The sequence below is a fragment of the Canis aureus genome, chromosome X, assembly GCF_053574225.1.
Source record: "Canis aureus isolate CA01 chromosome X, VMU_Caureus_v.1.0, whole genome shotgun sequence".
Classification (NCBI taxonomy): domain Eukaryota; kingdom Metazoa; phylum Chordata; class Mammalia; order Carnivora; family Canidae; genus Canis; species Canis aureus.
This window is the reverse complement of record NC_135649.1, coordinates 86,839,673-86,860,475: the sequence shown is the minus strand read 5'-3', so window position 1 is coordinate 86,860,475 and position 20,803 is coordinate 86,839,673. Positions and strand designations below refer to the sequence as shown.

General features: G+C 43.8%; 1 protein-coding gene across 23 annotated transcripts in view; it reads right to left on the bottom strand.

The window, feature by feature from the left end:
* LOC144308397 (uncharacterized) overlaps positions 1-20,803 on the bottom strand; it is a 469,309-nt gene that overhangs the window by 370,780 nt on the left and 77,726 nt on the right. For 15 of the 23 annotated variants that reach the window (XR_013374873.1, XR_013374872.1, XR_013374871.1 and 12 more), the window contains one exon: positions 737-834. The exons of 6 other annotated variants lie outside the window; for them this stretch is intronic. The gene's annotated coding sequence lies outside the window, so the exon portion shown is untranslated. Of the gene's footprint in view, positions 1-736; positions 835-8,620; positions 8,754-20,803 lie in introns of all 23 variants that reach the window. 2 more of the 23 variants (XR_013374874.1, XR_013374865.1) reach the window with 1 other exon arrangement.

The following is a 20,803-nucleotide window of genomic DNA, read 5'->3' as shown; positions in this document are numbered from 1 at the left end:
TCTATAGTCTGCGCTCTGCCCGGGATCCATTGTGCCTACCTGGGTAGGCCCTGGTAACTGACACGGGCATCCTCCGTTCCCTTCCCGCACAGCCCAGGCACATTCCTTAATTGATTAATCAATAGTGGATGCTTGGAATACTGAATTGTGTCCTGAATTGTGAAAAGAAATCTAACTCAGTGGTAAAAGGGGAGGGGAAGGCGATCAGAATTGGCACCCTGATTTAGCTTTTGTGTATGTGAACGTGTGTGTCCCTGTGCGTGCGTCTCTATCCGTGGTTCTCAAGCTTTAGCCACGGTCAAAATCATCTGGACAACTCGCAAAAACAGACTGGTGAGTTTCTGAGTCAGTAGGTCTGGCATGCAGCCTGAGACTTTGCATTTCTGCTCCACTCCAAATGCTGATGTGGCCAGTCCAGGGCTCACCCTTGGGGAACCCCTTGTCTCTACTCTCGCCCACCTCTCTCTCATTCCTACAAAAACTGTTTTCCATCCCTTCTCTTTAGATAAGCCTCGTTCTCTGCAAGCAGAGGTGTTGTAGCGTGATGTGGAAGCAGACATTAGTTACTTACCTTGGTATATTTAAGAGGCCAGGAGTTTTAAAAATATTTTCCACAGCACTCTTAAGAATATGGTCTTAAGCAGTCTAAAGAGGAAGTTTACAAGAGTCATGTGTTTAGATAGAGAATGGGTGTTTGGGGACAGACAGAGCTGCACTGCATCCCCCAAGTAATTACCTAGATGGTTGAGTCCCCAGGCCTCACCAACAGGACAATGAGCCAGCTCCTGTGAATCTTGCCAGCAAGATTTGGCCAGAGATACCCTTTTCTTTACCCTAAAACAGAGGGGGGAAAAAACCTATAAAAAAGAAGAAAAAGGCTGTCTTGCAACATCTTTGGGAAAGAAGTAAATTCTTTAACTTATTTTAAAAATGTGAAGTCTTCTTTACTTCAGGGAGTATAATAGAACTAGAGACATAAAGTCAAAGACATGGTCTTCAGATCCAAACATGCAATTACAGGATATTTGGGATAATGTAGGACTGTTAAGAACCAGGTGCCATAGAAAGAAGAGAGACTCATCCAGCCCAAAGGTTAGGGATAGGGCCTCCTAGAATAGAGTGTGGCTAGCCTGATTATCAAATAATGATCAATAGGCAGAATAACAGAATAGATATGCTTATTACTGCATCGGCAGCTTTGTGGAGAACAGATTAGAAAAGTCAAGAGTCAGGAAAGGGGACTGGTTAGCAGATGGTTGCCATAGTCTGTGGAGACCCAAACTAGAAACTGGTAGTGGGGAAAGAAGAAATGGACAGTCAGGAACCATTAAAGAAATGGAATGATCAGGTCCCAGATTGGCCATACATTAGCTTTTACATAGATTCTTGCTTCTCAAGAATGACACCCAAGTGTGTGACCACAGCCCATTCAGGACAACCTTCTGTAGAGAACCTCATGCTCCTTCAACCTTCTATCAATACCATACTCATTCCCCTCTAGCCTATCAATTCCTCTAGAACCTTCTGTGTCACTTCAGTCCTCTTGTTTTCAGCCTTGCCAGTCAAACAAGACTCCATATGAACTATGTTGCTGTTTTTTTTTTAAAGATAGATAAATTGGGACACCTGGGTGACTCAGTGGTTGAGCTTATGCCTTTGGCTCAGATCGTGATCCCAGGGTCCTGGGATCAAATCCCGCATCAGGCTCACCACAGGGAGCCTGCTTCTCCCTCTTCCTTGTCTCTGCCTCTCTCTCTCTCTCTGTTGTATCTCTCATGAATAAATAAATAAAAATCTTTTTAAAAAAGATAAATTGATTGGTTGGTTGATTTTGAGAGAGAGAGACAGAGAGCTTGCATGGGCAGGGGGAGGGGCAGAGGGAGAAGAATCCCAAGCAGACACCCTGCTGAGCTCAGAGCCTATGGGAGTGAGGGGGCTCGATCTCCATCACATGACCCTGAGATCATGACCTGAGCCAAATCAGGAGTTGAGATGCTCAACTGACTGAGCCACCCAGGCACCCCATAGACTATGTCGCTTTTACGTTTCCCCTCTCTCCCAGTGTTTGCCCTGGCCTCACTTCCATCCCCCAGATACCAAACTCTGCTAGCAGCCCCACTGTAAGTCTGACTCATACCTGGCCTCCTGGAAAATCATCTTTGTACATTGACTCTTCTAGCAAAGAGTCACTTGCATTTATATAACTGTTTCTTTGCTGACCTGTGTCTGGCTAAGTTCTGCCTTCTAGTCATCCCTGCCTGTCTACATCATGCTCCTATTTCAATGTAAGTTATGGTTTTCTTTCTGAGTCAAGATTTCTGAGTGCCGGCCTACCAGGTAAACTCCTAGGCCCATCTGCCTCAGCAACTTCAATCCCTGACAGTTATCTGCCATCAGGGTTTTATCATTCGACCCAGCAAGTGTCTCAACATCCACTACTTGGCCATGGTAAGAGGTGCTCTAGTACCTTAATTAGATCTTCTGGGTCCTCCTCTGATTTCAAACAAACTATGGTGGACAGTTCTGTACAAAGATACACTTATGGGGCACCTGGGTGGCTCAGTGGTTGAGAGTCTGCCTTTGGCTCAGGTTGTGATCCCAGGGTCCTGGGATCAAGTCCCACATTGGGATCTCCACAGGGAGCCTGCATCTCCCTCTGCCTATGTCTCTGCCTCTCTCTGTGTCTCATGAATAAATAAATTCAGAAAAAACAAAAAAACAACAAAAACCCACTTCTACCTTTATCTCAGCTCAAGCCACATCTCTCCTTTTAGCTTTTTGCTCTAGGACCTTCGCCAAAGTATTAGCAGTTTTCTCTGCCTGCAGGTAAGCGAGATCCACAAGGGTGGGAAAGTAATGACTCCAGGGGCAATTTGTAAATAGGGGGAATGGAGTGATAGGGTAATAAACAGAAGTTATGGCCTCCCATCAATTTCTTTACACTTTTTAGGAGGTCCAAGTGGAATGAAGACCCTCTCCCTCATAGCAATGACCTCAATTATGTATTCTGATATTTCACTTTCCACCTTTCCCATCTCACCTCCCCACTTCTCCACTCTTGCCTCATGAAGTCCACTCCCAAATAAACCACCTGGACTTGAGTCTTCAGTTTGGGAGAGCCTAAGGTAGAGTCTAAGAGAGTCATATAGTTTGTTTCACACTTTCTTCAAAAATTATTCTCCAGGGGGCACCTGGGCAGCACAGTCGGTTAAGCATCCAGCTCTTGATTCTGGCTCAGGCCATGATCTCAGGGTCCTGGGACTGAACCTCACATGGAGCTTCTTGCTCAGCAGGGAGTCTGCTGGAGATTCTCCCTCTCCTGAGTTGGAGAGACTCCAAATCTATTCAGTGCAGATTCTGCTTGGCCCTGACCCTCTGCTCCTCCCTCTACCCCACACACTCTCTCTCTAAAATAAATAAATAAAATATTTAAAAATTAAAAAATAAAATTAGTCTCCAGGGGGAGCCTGGCTACTCAGTTGGTAAAGCATCCAAACTCTTGATCTCTAGGTCATGAGTTTGAGTTCCACATTGGGCGTAGAGATACACAGATACATACATACATACATACATACATACATACATACTAGATGTAAAGAGAATAACTCTCCAGAAAATGTCAAATATATAACATTGAAGAGGAAGAAAAAAGAGCTATAAAGATCCATGAGGTAAAGGTAATAAAGGTAGTATTAAAATAGAAAAGTGGTGATACTAGGCACAAGGAATTTTATATGTAGACAAAAAGTCTAAGGCCCGGGTTATCAATGTCCTTGGACAGTGAAGGACTAATCCTTAGGCAGACCACATAGGCAAACTTAGAGCTCTTAGTAAAAAGATTAGAGGGGTGCATGTGTGCCACCAAGGTACACACAGCATCACAGTCTTTAAATTATAATGTGGCGATGCCTCTGGAGTAGTACGATATAAAGACTGACATGAAGAAGTAATTTATTTGAGATCCATTAGCCTAGTGGTAAAAAAAAAAAAAAATGTTGACCTTTTGGAGGAAACACAGAGTACAGAAGAACAGAGAGCAGGAAGAGAATATATACGTGTTTGGAAAGGGATGAAGTGAATGTTAAAAAGCAATTGACAGATTAATTGATCCTTAGTGCCTTCTGCCAAGAACTGTAAGAACCCAGATTGGCAACATACAGAAAGCAGGATATAGACTCACCATTAGCAAATGCTGTTGGTGCCCGGCCCATATCCTCTCATACTCACTCCAGTGGTTTTAAAATATGTCCACAAATTCTTTAACACACCTCCCCTCAAAAGGTGGAGACTGATAACCCTCCCCTTAAGCATGAATTGGAATCCGTAATTTGCTTCTAACGAAAATAGCATATGACAAAAATGGATTATGGTGTGTGACTGCCAAGACCAGGTCATAAAGGCATTGTGGCTTCTTCTTTGCTGCCTCTCAGATCACTCACTGTGAAGAAGTCAGTTGCCAGGCCTTGAAGACACTCAAGTGGCCCTAAGGAGTGGCCCTTGTGGCAAGGAAGTGAGGCCTCCCACCAACCACCATGCAAGTAAGTGAGATCTTGCAAGCAGAGCCTCTGCCCTCAGTCAAGCCTTCAGATGCCTGGAGCCTGGCTGCCATCTTGAATGTAATTTCAGGAGGAAACCACAGCCAGAATTATCCAGTTAAGGTGATTTTTTGACCCACAGAAATAATAGCTTAGACATAATAAATATTTAATACTTGAAACCACAAAAACTCATAGAAGAAAATATAGGAACAAAGCTCCCTGACAGGGGTTTTCACACTGATTCTTTGAATAGAACACCTAAAGCACAAACAATAAAAAAAAAAAACCTGAGGTGCCTGGGTGGCTCAGCGGTTGAGCGTCTGCCTTTGGCTCAGGGCATGATCCCAGGGATCAGTCCCACATCAGGGTCCCTGTGGGGAACCTGCTTCTCCTTCTGCCTAGGTCTCTGCCTCTCTCTGTGTGTTTCTCATGAATAAACAACTAAAATCTTAAAAAAATAATAAAATATTTGCAAATCATATCTGATAAGGGGTTAATACCCAAAATACAGAACTCATCAATTCAATAGCCAAACCCCCCCAAATAAACAATAAAATGAACAAAGATCTGAACAGACCTATTTTTCTAAAGGAGATATACATATACAAGTAGCCAATAGCTCCATATCCAAAGGGACACAACTTCCCTAAACATCAGGGGAATGCAAACCAAAATCACAATGAGATATCATCTCATACCTGATAGAATGTCTGTGATCAAAAAGACAAGAAATAACAAGTGTTGGCCAGAACTGGGAGAAAACACCCTTGTGGGCTATTGATGGGAACATAAATTGGTATAGAGACTATGGAGAACTGCATGGAAATTCTTCCAAAAAATTAAAAATAGAGGGGTGCCTGGGTGGCCCACTTGGTTAAGTGTCAGGACTCCTGATTTCAGCTCAGGTCATGATCTCAGGGTTGTAGGATCAGCCCTCACATCGGGCTCCTTGCTCAGTGGGGAGTCTTCTCTCTCCTCTCCTTCTACCCCTCTCCTAGCTCTAAAATAAATAAATCTTTTTTAAAAACACTAATTCAGAGGGATACATGGACCCTATATTTACTACAGCATTATTTACAATAGCCAAATTATGGTAGCAGCCTAAGTGTCTACTGATAGATGAATGGATAAAGAAGATGAGGGGGGCGCCTGGGTGGCTCAGTGGGTTAAGCATCTGCCTTTGGCTCAGGCCATGATCTCAGGGTCTTGAGATCAAGCCCCACATCAGGCTTCTTGCTCAATGGGGAGTCTGCTTGAGATTCCCCCTATGCCTCTCTCTCTCTCTCTCTCTCTCTCTCTCCCTCTCCCTCTCCCTCTCCCTCCTTCAACTAAATAAATCTTAAAAAAAAAAAAAGACAAAAGGGAGCACCTGTGTGGCTCAATCGATTAAGCACTTGCCTTCAGCTCAGGTCATGATCCCAGAGTCCTGAGATCGAGCCCTGCTGAGCAGGGAGTCTGCTTCTCCCTCTACCCCCCTATGTGTGCTATCTTGGTCGCTATCTCTGTGTCTCTCTCTCTCAAATAAATAAATAAAATCTTTAAAAAAAGACAAAAAGATCATTCTTAACCCCACAGTCCAACTGTACCCCTCACTATCATAAATTTAGCTCACTGCTAAAGGTTGGGATGGAAAAAGAAAGAGCTGAAAACACAAAGGCTATGTCTGCTTCATCTCCAATCTGGTATAGTGGAGATCTTTAGTTCAGGGTACTGACCTCAAAGGAAATAGGTTTGGGAAAACCACATTTTCAATCAACTGCTCTACCCCTCCTCACTCTATCTGATTTAGGTGGAGATTGCTCTTAACAAGATCTTTTTTTCTTTTTTAAAATTAACCTCAGGGCTCAGTCGGTTAAGTGTCTACCTTTGCCACAAGTCATGACCATGGGGCCCTGGGATCGAGCCCTGCATCTGACTCCTTGCTTGGCAGGGAGGCTGCTTCTCCCTCTCCACTGCCTGTGCTCTCTTGTGTGCTCTCTCTCAAAATAAATAAATAAATAAATAAAATCTTTTTAAAAATAAAATAAAATAATATAAAAAATAAAAGTAATCTCTATGCCCAACGTGCGGCTCGAACTCACTCTAAGATCAAGAGTCTCATGCTCCACTGCTTGTGCCCGCCTGCTAGGCATCCCAACAAGATCTTCTGAATTAGAATGAAAGACAGACAATTCACTAGCAGTGCCACATTCACATAAATAAGCCCTCCCAGCTTCACCACCAGAGGAACAGGAGATCTGATTTGTTGTCCTGGAGAAAATGAGAGCCTGAGAGAACGAAGCTAAAACAAAGAAGCCAAGGAGGAAGGTGAAGAGTAGGGTCCTGTGGCATTTCCACCCCTGGTTCCAATGATTTCCGAATCCATTATCATCTCTGGCCTTCTTACAGATTGCTTACATAAGCCAATAAATTCCTCTTTTGCCTTATCTAATTTTTAGTTGCAGGTGAAAGAAACCCAACATGTGAATACCGATTAAGATATTTTAATAATCCTGAAATAATCAGGCAGCTCTCTTCTTGAGACTCCAGCTCCCAAAATGGTCTTAATCAGGCTAATTGAGCTTAATTTAAAAGGTCAGCCTTCACCTAAAAAAGAGAAAGATGATGCACTAAAAAATTATGCCGGGTGCTTTACAAAGTGAATTTTTTAAACTGACATTTAACCCTGACAATTATCACTCCATGTAGACATTCCCATTTCATCTATTAGGAAACCAAGGCTCAGAGAAGTTAGGAAAAGATTTGCCAAAGGTTAACCCCCAACTCTAAAGGTAGAGCCACAGATGATCCCAAAGCTATCCTCCCCCAAGTGTCATTTATCTCAATCCCTAATCATTAGGACTCTGAGGTCCTATTTACCGCCCTGTCGTTATTTTTGCACTGATGTAAACCCCCAAACGAATCCACGCTGCACTTCCAAAAAGATGATGCCACATGTGATGAGCATGGAGGTGCACCATTCTGCTCTCCCTTCCAGAACGAACTGGTCAGGAGCTGCGAGAACTGCAGTTAGCTAATGGCTTCTGTCTTTTAAGCCAAGGCTGTTTTCCCAGAAGCCCCAGATGCTGACTGAGCAAGGCAGGGGCAGGAGAGTCTAACCATTTCTGTTGAACGGGACAGTGAGACCTCTAATGAGTCGCCTTTGCTTTAGGGCTCCCCATTGGGTTGTCAGAGGCCTAACCATATATGCCAAGTCTGAGGGAATTCTGCCCAGTTCTCAGTCCCCTTCCTCGGGAATCAGCCCCGCATCACTGTCTGAAGGCTTTGCCTGGGCAATCCTGCTTCCTCTGGCTCACTTTCCATGGGCATTTGTCCCCCAATAAACTAGTTTCATCTTTTCTCATTTGAGAGAGAAAGAGCACAAGCCAGGGGCATGAGCCAGGGGCAGGGGGAGCAGAGGGAGAGGGAGAAGCAGACTCCCCACTGAGCAAGGAGCCTGATGCGGGACTCGATCCCAAGACCCTGGGATCAGGATGCAAGCTGAAGGCAGACAGTTCACTGACTGAGCCCCCCAGGTGCCCCTAAACTACTTGCATTTTTAATTCTGCCTCAGACTCTGCTTCCTAGAAGACCCAACTGGAACACAAACCAGTGAGTAAAGGTGCAAGAGAAGTACGATTATGATTCAAGGCGAAATCATTCTTTCCAAGACATAGTTTCCTCCAGATAAGTCGGCTGTGCCACAGCAAAGTAATTCTAGTCCTGCTGAGCCCGCAGTGTTGAATATGCCACATGGCTTCTCTCAGCTGGCAGAGACCTGCCAGGCACTAAGATTTATGAGACCATTTCTGTCTTAGTGATCCAGTCCCTCTTTATTTTTTTAAAGATTTTTTTATTATTTATTCATGAGACACACAGAGAGAGAGAGAGAGAGAGAGAGAGGGAGAGAGAGAGAGAGAGGCAGAGACACAGGCAGAGGGAGAAGCAGGCCCCAGGCAGGGACCCAACATGGGACTTGATCCCGGGTCTCCAGGATCACACCCCAGTCCGAAGGCAGTGCTAAACTGCTGAGCCACCCAGGCTGCCCCACCAGTCCCTCTTTAGGGAAATGATTGCTTCCCAGCCCTGCCACGGGTATTTACCATCAGGGCTATTACAGCCCACCGAGTCATCCATGAGAGAAATTCAAGTTGATAATTAACATCCTGAGAAAGGTAATTGTGGAACGGTTAAGCACGGGCCCGTAACTTCTGGTTCAGTGTCAGTGAGGACAACCTGTAGGGCATATCATACTTAATGAGTCAGTAGCTACCAAAGATGATTATAAAAACCCAAAGCATATTATTTTTATCACCATGTGCAGAAGCTGCAGACTCTGTCCTTTTGACCTGTTTTGTGTTCTTGTTCCCAGCTAAATAATAACTATCCAGGAGTAGAGGAAACAAATGATTCTTCTCATCATTAAGAAACATTCTATGTCCACAGTATGTTTCTCTAAACAGAAAACCTGCAGGGTAGGAGCTCTTCTCCTTTATCCTCGTGAGTTAAGTTTCTGGGTTTTTTGGGGGGTGGGATTGTTTATTTATTCATGAGAGATACAGAGAGAAACAGAGACATAGGCAGAGGGAAAAGCAGGCTCCCTGCGGGGAGCCCCATGTGGGACTCGATCCCAGGACCTCCAGATCACAACCTGAGCCAAAGGCAGACACTCAACCACTGAGCCACCCAAGTGCCCCCCACCCCCATCACATCTTCTTCATGGGTTGGCTGTGGTTTTATTTTATTTGTTCTCAAGTTTGGGCCCCAAGCTAAGAGAGTGGCCATCACTGGGAGCATTGCCAGTGGCTGAGGTAGAAGATTAGCTCCGGAGGCTTTCCCACTAGGAAGACCTCATAACTCATTGGCCAAAATGGGTCATGTGATTCCACTTAACAACAAAGGAGTGGGAAGTTTAATCTTACCATGTATCCAGAAAGTAGACAGCCTGAAAGGAGCAACACCAATGACCATAACAGTGAACAAAATGGTGAACTCCTCATTTATAGTCTACATAAACAACACAGGAACAATTTGTGGGGTAGTCAATAAGGCCAAATGTTTGGGGTTTTTTTCCTGGTAATTTATAAGTAATCATTGCCCTGAGAATCATTTCTATGTATAGCAATGAAGACACTAAATCACTTTAGAGCCAAACCTCCTCAATTTGTAGGAAATAGAAGTTCCCCTTTGGTTGCACAAAAGCAAGGTAAACAGGAACTCACTGTTAGGGAAAGAAGATTTGGAGCTCTAGCCCTTTTGATAATTGGGGCAGAATCACCCAGCCACCCGCACCACCCCCCCAACCTCTGCCCATTTCCATGAATTAGAATTGCCAAGGACCTTCTGTGAAGGACGAGGCTAAAACCACAAACTAGGGATACCTGGGTGGTTCAGTGGTTGACTGCCTTTGGCTCAGGTCATGATCCCAGAGTACTGGGATCAAGTCCCTGCTCAGCGGGGAGCCTGCTTCTCCCTCTGCCTATGTCTCTGCCTCTCTGTGTCTTTCATGTATAAATAAATACAATCTTTTTAAAAAAACACACAAACTAATTGCTGAGATTCAAAGTTACTGAAACCCATTTTGGTGGTTAGAGGTGTTTCTAGCTAGGACCTGGTGATAGAAAAGATAGCCAATCTTTTTTTTTAAGATTTTATTTATTTATTCATGAGAGCCACAGAGAGAGAGGCAGAGACATAGGCAGAGGGAGAAGCAGGCTCCCTACGGGAAGCCTGATGTGGGACTTGATCCCCAGATCCTGGGATCACGCCCTGAGCTGAGGGCAGATGCTCAAGGCTGAGCCACCCAGGAATCCCTGGCCACGTCTTGATAACAAAATCTTCCTACAAGTGGTGAAGATCACTCGCATAGGACAGTGGCTCCTATACCAGCATCTCCAGTGCTGAGGGGGCATATAGTTATGGGTTGGCAGATAATCTGACAGCAGGAATCTGCCCCAAAGCTCCTCCTGCTTGTGGAATCTGACCCAGGGAAGTGCCTGTCGGTGAAGGCCTTAAGTAACAAAGCTCGCTAAGTAACAAAGCCCTCGTAGATAAAGGACTGTAACTTGGAGACCCATGCAAGAATGAGATAGTCTGTAATTGTGGGCAACTTGGGAAGTAACTAGCCCCACATCAAGCACCTCAATCATCAAAGGTCACTTGATAGAGGCAGAATCGAAATGCAAGGCAAGACAAGTGGTACCCCTTGGAGTTGTGGGCAGCTTCTCTGCTTTTCTCTTCTTCAAAGCCTAGCAATCAGGATGGACCCTTAGGGCTGAGTCAAGCATTATTCTTGGCTTATTATAAAAAGGAGGACTTGGAGAGAAAGGCTGAGCTCTGCTCATATGACTATAGGAAGACAAAAGAAACTCAGGGCTTTGTATCTTGGGATGTTATCTTTCCCTGAACCTGCTGTGATTTGGGAACATTAATATATAAAGCCATGTTTTCACATCCCAGTAAGAACCCCCGAGGGCCAATTTCTCTAATTTGTTTTTAAATGGCCTGTCCTGATTCCTGGGGAATCCTATGTGAATACACAATTGTACAAGTCACAGTCATCAGTAATATTTCTCTGAATCTGATGCCCACACCTGCTCCAACACGATCTTCCAGCCTGGGTGGTGGTAGAGGTGGGGAGGCACCATTTCTGGGAATCCCCAGGGACACCTCCCCTGAGCTTACAAGTATATTTCTCTGCCATTCCATGGTGTCCGCCATTTCTCTTTCCTCCTGCTGCGTGCTTCCCAGTAGCTGAGATGTCACCGCGCTCAGGCCCTCGAAAGGCACTAACCCTTCAGTTTATAAAACCTGCCATCATAGGTGAGGCCCTTGACATAATGTTGGAGCTTAGTAGGTTATACAGAGCTCCTGCTCCAGCACAGATGGGCTAGATTTTCCTCAGAAGTGGGGACAATTAACACACACACACACACACACATACACACACACACCACCGTCATATCTCTGCGTGTTCAAGGTTATCCTGGAAATAAACGTAAATTAACTCCTGAGTCGCAGATATTGGAGTGTGACCATTCTCTCCATTCTGGCTTGTAGCCTCTCACCCCGAGATTCAGGTGCTGGTCACTGAGAGCTATCCCAGAGGATCAATAGAGTGGGAGGATCAAAATCAACCCAACCATTGAAGCCAGGGGCGTTGTTCCTCAGAAGGATAGTTGAGACCATCTGGTTTGTTCTGAGGAGTTATTTCTCAAAAGACTTCTAGGCCCCTCACAAAAGAAGAAACCTGATGACCCTGAGTCCTACTGAGCAAAGGCATGAAGCTCATGGAGAGATTGTTACTACATGTGCAGAGAGCATGTTGTCCCTTATTTAGTGAAATGCAGTGGCGGGCTGCTGGGCAGTGAAAACTGAGGGCCAAGTGTTCCACACTTGACAGCTGGGGTCAGATGTCACTACTTCTCCTGAGCATTCAGACCACATCCTTTTCTATCTGTTGTCTGCATGCCACTAACTTGTGATGAGGCAGAGAGACAAGGCAGTGCCTTCCTTCCAGGTGATGGGTAGATTGTGCACACATGAACTAAGATGGGAAGGTGGCCAACATGCTGAAGGAATGGTAGGCTGGTGAAGCTTAATGACGTAAAATGATCCTGTAAGCAAAATGTGGAAGAATTTGCCTAAGCTATGTCACTTGTGGCCAATGGTGGCTATCAAACTTTGATTTGGTATTTTTTATTATTCATAGGATTCCTATATGGAATGTGTGGAAGAATTTGCCTAAGCAATGTTGCTTGCAAGGTATCTGGATGGCTCAGTGATTGAGTGTCCACCTTTGGCTCAGGTCATGATCCTGGGGTCCTGGAATCAAGCTCCGTGTCAGGCTCCTGACAGGGAGCCTGCTTCTCCCTCTGCCTCTGTCTCTCGTGAATAAACAAATAAAATCTTAAAAAAAAAAACAATGTCACTTGTGGCCAAATGGTGGCTATCAAATTTCAATTTGATATTTTTTCAAATTATTTACAGGATTCCTAACCAAACAGTCTTGTTTGTAATCAGTGTCCTAGAACCGTATCTAGTACCTAGAGTAAGCATTAAATGCCAATTGTTTTTAAATGTCAATTTTGATGAATGCTTGTTTCTATGATTTTCCAATGCAATGGTGATGGAAAGAGAACCCTATGCTCTGACGTCGAACAGCTTTGTCTCTCACGCCTTGTCAGAGAAGACCAAATTATAAAACAATGCAAGACGTGCTACCAGAGAGGCAGGCATGGTATTTTTCGGGCACAGAGATGAACCTCTCTATCATTGCTTGGCCTGGTGGAGTCCAGTAGGGCAGCATGGATGAAGGGATGTCGAAGCTAAACACTGAAGAGTAGACAGCCTTTCACCAGGCACAACAAAAGGACATCCTCGGAAGAAAGAACACATGCAAAAGCAGACCAGGCACGAGAGACAGGGCAGAGCTGCTTGATCAGAAAACTAGTCTGACCTTAATGCCAGAGTTTTGTTTCCTCAGGCTCTGCTTTGGAGGGACCTAGGCTAAGGTCTGTGAGTAGGTAAAAAGGAAGTGAAAACCAGGAGCACCAGCTGGCTCAGTCCATAGAACATATGACTCTGGACCTTGCGGTCATGAGTTTGAGCCCCACACTGAGCACAGAGATTACTTTAAATATGAAAAGAAAGAAGAGAAGAGAAAAGAAGAGAAGAGAAGAGAAGAGAGAAAAGAAAGGAAAGGAAAGGAAAGAAAGAAAGAAAGAAAGAAAGAAAGAAAGAAAGAAAGAAAGAAAGAAAGAAAGAAATGAAAACCACACTGCTAAGGGCCAAGCGATGATGTTCCTATCAGCACATAAACACTGCTCACAGAATTATCCTCAATATCCAGGCAAGTTGGCTGTGACAGCATTTGAAACATGACAGGAACAAGGCCACTCTACAACAACACACACACACACGCACACTGTAAGTTAACATTCCCTTTTCTGACTACTGTGAATGATGCTTCTTGGCAATGACAACCCTAGCCCCTCTTTAATCCTCCCAAGTCCTAAATAAAAATTAGGAAAAATAATCAATTACTGAATTAACCCTGCTGCCTAATGACATCCATATTAGAACTGATCCCCACTTTGTTAAATCCTCCTCAGGATCAACCAACACAACACCTAAGCCCTATAAGAAGCCCCTCTCTCTTCCTTGTTACTGAGAGGCCCCTGGCATGTACTCTCCCTTATTCCAACAAGCAAGCTAAATAGACCTATCTTCTATTATCATTATTATAGGTGTACTCCTCGTTGTGTTTGGTCATGGGTTTCAACAGCAGCTTATTTGGAGGTGCTGTCCAGGAAGCAGGAATGTGGGACAAGAGATGGGTGACAGGGTGACAGAAGGAGGGCAATTCAATATGAGGACATGTTATCAAGTTGGGCACTCCTAAGAGGGACTGTTGGGATCTGACTTCAGAACCTTTTTTAGAAACTTATGAAATGTGTCTGAGAATTACCTGCCTAGGGAAGAAAAGGAAGCACTTGCCCATTAGTTCCCATCCTCCTTTGATCAAGGGACATCCTACTGGTATTATTAATTCCCTTGAAGGACAAGAACCAGGGTCAGAAATGTCCCAGGGCAGAAAGCAAAGTAGATCCAGCATTTGCCCAGGGCCAAGGGCTGTTTGGTGGCCCCTGTGTAAAATGGCTAGAGCCTTGTCAGAACTGGCCACCACAGCGGTCACTAGAACAACAGGTAGAGCCAAGAACGCTTGTAGAGATGTCCAAGAGGTTTCTCGTTTTAAAATATTTTCTTTATTTATTTGGCAGAGAGAGAGAGAAAAGAGTGTGCACATGCATATGTGAGCATGAGCAGGGGGGAGGGACACAGAGAGAGGGAGAAGCAGACTCCCCACTGAGCAGGGAGCCCATGGGGGCTCAATCCCAGGATCCTGGGATCATGACCTGAGCTGAAGGCAGACACTTAAACAACTGAGCCACCCAGGCGCCCCCAAGAGGTTTCTTTTATGCCAAACTTCAATTCTATGAGGAGTAGTGTTACCAAATTGTCAAAGATAGTGCTGAAGGGTTGTAAATATGCCACTCCAAAATATGTCTCTTTGGTATAAGGATTATGTTGGTTGGATTATTTTGAGAAAGATCAGACACAGGAGAAAATTTGAAAACCGAGTAAAAAGTTACCCTTTCCAAAGAGACATTTACATTTCTAAGGGAAATCTCCATTTGCAAGGATGTCTCCCTTTCTGTAACAACAGGAAAAGGCTAACTTTCTAGAAACTCTTACCAATGGAGAAGGCAAACTTCTATCTGCCTGACAACCTTCTCTTGTTTACTGTGCTTTGTCTGGTAACTTCCCATAACTGGCCTCCCACACCCACACTTTTCTTTTCTCTTGTCTTTAGTTGAAGATGGTAGTTAAGTCTGAATTCTTTGCCACCTCTTAGAGCTACTCATTTTTCCCTGGGTATCTCACATGTGTAGATATCAATAAACTTTTTGTTTCTCTCTTGTTAATTTCTTTTTATCACAGCATTCTCAGCCAAGAACTCAGAAGGGTAAGGGAAAATGGATGTTTTATCCCCTACACAGCAACGCAAAATTTCTAACAGAAACCCAGTCGTTAATGAAAATTAGCAAGTAAGTTTATAAACTGAACACCCAGCTCCAGTGAAAGAACAGAAATGAAAACCTAGGAGTCTTTGGGGGCAGGGGGACAGAGTTGCGGGAACACATGCAACATTAACAAACAAGAATCTTCTTCGGGATGCCTGGGTGGCTCAGTGGTTGAGTGTCTGCCTTCACTCAGGTCATGATCCCGGGGTACTGAGATCGAGTCCCACATCAGGCTCCCCACAGGGAGCCTGCTTCTCCCTCTGCCTCTGTCTCTGCCCCTCTCTCTGGGTCTCACATGAATAAATAAATAATTTTTAAAAAATCCAAACAAACAAGGGCCTTCTTCCTGGACACTGTAAAATTCAGAGAAAGTTTGCAAAGAGGCAGGATGAGAGAAAATTGGGGTTATTCTTAGAAACTGATTTAGAAAGGAGTAAGTTTTTTTTTCAAAAAAAGAAAAAAAAAGGCTTGTTACTAGAAGATACAGCTGACCTCAGAAATAAGCAGATGTGTCTCCACCACCGGGAGACGGTTTTAGAAAGGATTCCCCTTGTTAGCTCAAGTTTATTCTTATTCCTAAGCACAAACCGCCTGGGGGATTTGGACATGGGTTGATTGCGGAATTGCATATGTTGAGAACCAGAGTAGCATAATAGTGGGGAATACAAACTTTGGAACCAGTCTGCCTATTTTGAAAGACCATGTTTATGACATTTAACTAGCTGCATGCTAGTGAGCCATTTATTTAGCCCCTCTAACTCGGTTATCCCTATCTGATGGATGAAGAAAAAAGGCCTATCCCACATAGCCACAGTCAGAATTACCTGACAGCATCTGAAAAGTGTTTAGCACAGTTCCTGGCACAGAATCATTCAAAAGATGTTTGCTTTCAACATTTTAAGATTGTCAGTGGAGTGATCAGAAATCTACCATGGACTCAGACATTAAGACTCAGCTTAACTTGCTCAGAAATTCTGTTCTGAAGATTAATAGCCTTTGCTTACTCTAATCTTGACAAGTTGTTTACACAAATGTCCAGAAATCCATAATTGTATTTACCTTCCGTGATTAAGACCCACCATCTTGAATCCTATGGAAAACAAGTTCCCAGTAAACAGGACTTTAAGATTGTGGTACAGTACTGGCCTCTGGTGGCAGCTAGCTCTGAAACAGGCAACTGAAAGGCTTTCAATTGAATGCTTCAGGAAGTGAATTGATCAACACACACCCAAAGCTCTCAGCAGTCTCCGGTTTCAGAACTGCTCCAAGTTCTAAAGTATAAATCAGTCCTAAGCTTTCTATGGAAGGCAAATCCCAAATGACCAGCAAACATGTAAAAAGATGATTATGGTCCCTAAAATTAAGGACATGAAAACAATGAGATATCCAACAGATTGTCAGATATTAAGAAGGCTGATACCAAACGGTGGCAAAAATGTGGAAAAATGGAAACTCTCCAAAGCTATTGTCCAAATTTGAAGTGGTATTTTGCTATACCAATAGGAATTTAGCAATATATAGTAAAAGTGAAGATGTATGTGGCCCACAGCTCAGCAGTTCAAATTCAGCGGATAATATTCTAGATTGAAGGGTCTCAAGGAGACGTGTTAGAAGGATATTCATAGCAGCATTATTTTAACAGCAAAAGAAATTTAAAAATGAAAGGAAATATCCTAAATGTTTAGCAATAGGAGGATGGCTCATTTGTCATATGCACACACTTATATAGCAAAGAAAAACAGAATGAGGGGCACCTGGGTGGCTCAGTGGCTAAGTGTCTGTCTCGGGTTCAGGTTGTGATCTTGGGATCCCCGCAGGGAGCCTACTTCTCCATCTGCTTATGTCTCTGCCTCTCTCTGTGTGTCTCTCATGAATAAATAAATAAAATATTTTTTTTAAAAAAAGAAAAACAGAATGAATTAGAGCTACATGTATCAACATGAGTGAATCTTTAAAGTAACAGCATAAAAGAAGCAAAACTCAGGCATCCCGGGTGGCTCAGCGGTTTAGTGCCATCTTCGGCCCAGAGAGTGATCCTGGAGACCCGGGATTGAGTCCCACATCGGGCTTCCTGCATGTAGCCTGCTTCTCCCTCTACCTGTGTCTCTGCCTCTCTCTCTCTCTCTCTCTCTCTCCCTCTCTCATGAATAAATAAATAAAATATTTTTAAAAAAAGAACCCTGAGAGTCCTCCCAAAACTTTCAAAAAAAAAAAAAGCAAAACTCAGGATGACACATATAGTATACTGTTTATGAATATAAAAGCACAATGCTGCATATTGTTTTTTTGGAAAACTAAATATGTAATAAAATAATAAAATCATACAATGGAAAAAAAACAACTTTGGCACAGGGATTGCCTTTGGGGAGGGAGGAAAGAGAATGGGATTGGGGAGGAGGAATGTAACTCCATCTGCAATGCTTCATTTCTCGAAATTGCCTATTTTCTCTGGCATTTTTATATAAATCAGTGTTTACTACATTCTCTATTTTGTGCATATTTATATCTATACAGTGGAATATTACTTTGCCACAAAAAGGAAGGAAATTCTGACACTTGCTACAACATGAATGAACCTTGAGAACATTATGTTAAGTTGCAGAAAAAAGCTAGTCACTAAAGGACAAATACCCTAGGATTCTACTTACATGAGGTCCCTAGAGTAGTTGAATTCACAGAAGCAGAAAGTTGAATGGTGGTTGCCAGGGGACAGGGCAAGGAGGAAATGGGAAAATGGACACTGCACTTCTGTTTGTGAAGATGAGCAAGCTCTGGAGATGGGTGGTGGCAATGGTTGCCCAGCAATTTGAATGCACTTAATGCCATTGACTTGCACGTACACTTTATTTCATTTTTTTGAGAGAGAGAGTCGGGTGGGGTGGGAAGAAGTAGAAAATCTTAAGGAGGTTCCACGTTAAGTGCAGAGCCCAACCCAGGGCTCTGGGATCATGACATGAGCCAAAATCAAGAGTCGGGCACTGAGCCTCCCAGGAGTCCCCGTATGTACACTGTAAAAACGATTAAGATGGTAAGTTTTATGTATATTTTATTATAACAACAATTTTTTAAAAGCTATAAGCCAGTACCTGCCCTTTTGGGTGACTCAAGTGTGGCAGAGAAGTATGCTCTATTCAGGCTTACAGTCATTAATAAAGATGTCAGTCAGGGAAGAGGTGAGAGGATGGCTGTAGCTAACATCTCAGCCTTTCATTAAAGCTATAGTAGTAAGATTTTTTTAAAAAAATCAAGATTTGGGGTTACCATAACTCAAGACCAGAACAATTTTATTTTACTGCTCCTTGAAATACTAGCTTTTCCTGCCCTCTCACCAAAAACAGATGAGGGCCCACCAGGGCCTGCTGGTTTTTAAACAAGGTCTAGTTTTCATTCCCCCTAAATCCCACCCTCAGCAACAGAGGTGTGACTACAATTCTTAGAAGAGTCTCGGTTGTGGTGACAGGACACCAGAAGATGGCAGCAAAAGCTCAGCTAGTGGGAAAATCCTTTTTCCAGAGGCCCAGGAGAACAGGGAGAAGTCGGGATCTGGCTTCGATGCCACCCCAATTCTGGACTGAGCTTCCTGGGCCGAGAAAATCACACCAGGCACTAGGCCATCCAAATCCAACCATTCAAGAAAAGACTCTTACGAAGTGAAAAGAAGACTAGGGAAAGATAAAGGAGAACGTGATCAGCGAAACTCATCAAACTTCTAGGTCCTTGGCTTGGGGACCCAAAGCTGGGTGACCGAATCTCTTCCCTTGAGGCATTCAGTCTAGCGTGAGGTGTAAACCACATGTATTCACATGAGGAAAAACAAAAGGTTCAAGGTATTCGGAATGTCACCCGGGCAGGGTATTTTCCAGATCCCTTCTCCTTACTATTCTCCACCCCAAGAAGCTGCTGTGTATAGAACGGAAGCCAGAGGACACTGGAATCTGTGAATGCAGTGAGGAGATCAGAAGGGAAAACGGGGGGCGGGGGGTGCCATTGGCTTTTGAGCCCATGCCTCTCCTGCCAGGCTGCCCTGGGCTTGTCCCATGAAGAAGGTCATGGTTCCTCTCACAAGACCTGCCCTACAGGATTCACTCTGGTTCTGGTTTCGCCTAATGGCTTCATCCCCTCAGCTCTTCTGATCTGATGGAAGTAATAGCTTCTCGTTGGCTTCCTGCGCTATCTCTTCAAGTCCTCTTCACTCCACCTATATTTTAATTAAACCTTTTATAAATCAACCCTCCTTCAATGATCCTAACGTGAGTGCCTTGCCTTTTCCTGTTGAGACCTGGCCAGGCCCAACACCTGGCTAAATCACATTCCTCCTCCACGACTGAGCTCAGGTAAAGATGAGAAATAGCAGAAGGGGTTTACATGGAATTCCTACCAGTTTTCTGCCAAGTTGTTCTCTGAGGGCACCGGGGAGGTGTGCTGCTCACATCTCCCTTCAAGAGAGCCTATGGTGGGGAGCAGTTGACTTGACAGTTTCCTGCTGGATCCACCACAGAATTCCCAGTAGCTCAGGCCTCTTTCTTGAGCTATTCCCCACCAAGCACAGCAGCAATAGAAGAGCCCCGCCATTTTGGCCCAAGGCAAGACGCCTAATGGACAACTTTTGCTCTGTTACTCTGATTAGCCTAACCAAACCTTTCTCAGTTTGCTGCAGTCTGAGGCTCTTCCTCCAATCTTTCCTTTATATTCCTTTGCAGGCATCAGATCTGCATTGTTGTCTGAAGTATATCTTCCTCCTCTACTCCTGGCTCCTTTCCACTTCATCCCTCACATGCATCTTTCTGGATAAATCCCTTCTTGATTTCTGCCTCTCTAGAAACCTCAATCAACTTATTATCCAAGGAAATTCTATTCAATGAAGTAATAATACCAGAACCAAGACTAGCAAGAGCTCATGAGACATCCTCAAATGTTAAGCAAGATTTAAAACATTATGGCTTGCCGTTAATTGATGGTAAATGAGCAGCTTAATTACCAGAGTGCCTTCCTATTCAATATTGGATAAGGAAAAATAAGAACTTACATATATTATTTTTTTTAAATATCACTTTCAGGGGTACCTGGGTGGCTCAGTGGTTGAGCATCTGCCTTTGGCTCGGGTCATGATACTGGGGTCCTGGGACTGAGTCCCACATCAGGCTCCCAGCAGGGAGCCTGCTTCTCCCTCTGCCCATGTCTCTGTTTCTCTCTATGTGTCTCTCATTATTTAATTAATTAATAAAATAAAATACCACCTTCATGGGTGGCTAGGTGGCTCAGTCTGATAAGCGCTTGACTCCTGATCTCAGCTCTGGTCTTGATCTCGGGGTAGTGAATCCAAGCCCCATGTTGGGCTCCCTGCTGGGCGTGGAGCCTACTTTAAAAAAAATATCACCTCCATTACCAGGAAAAGATAGATTTTCCTAGATAGATTTTCCTGGCACATGGTCAATATTGTCAATAATGCTGTGCTGCTACCCAAGCAAGTTATCTGCAAGTTCAGTGTACAGCAAATAATTTTCATGACACTGGTATTGTGACTGAGGATAAAACAAGGTTAAATTTGTTAGTACTCAAAGTGACAATCTGTTCCAGCACTATATTTGCTATTTAAACCAGTGAGATAAATTCTGTTTTTGAAATCTGAACCTTTAAAGAAACCAAAGGAAGTTTCTCAAATCTTCCAGTAGCATTCATCCCACATGAATCAGAACAAGT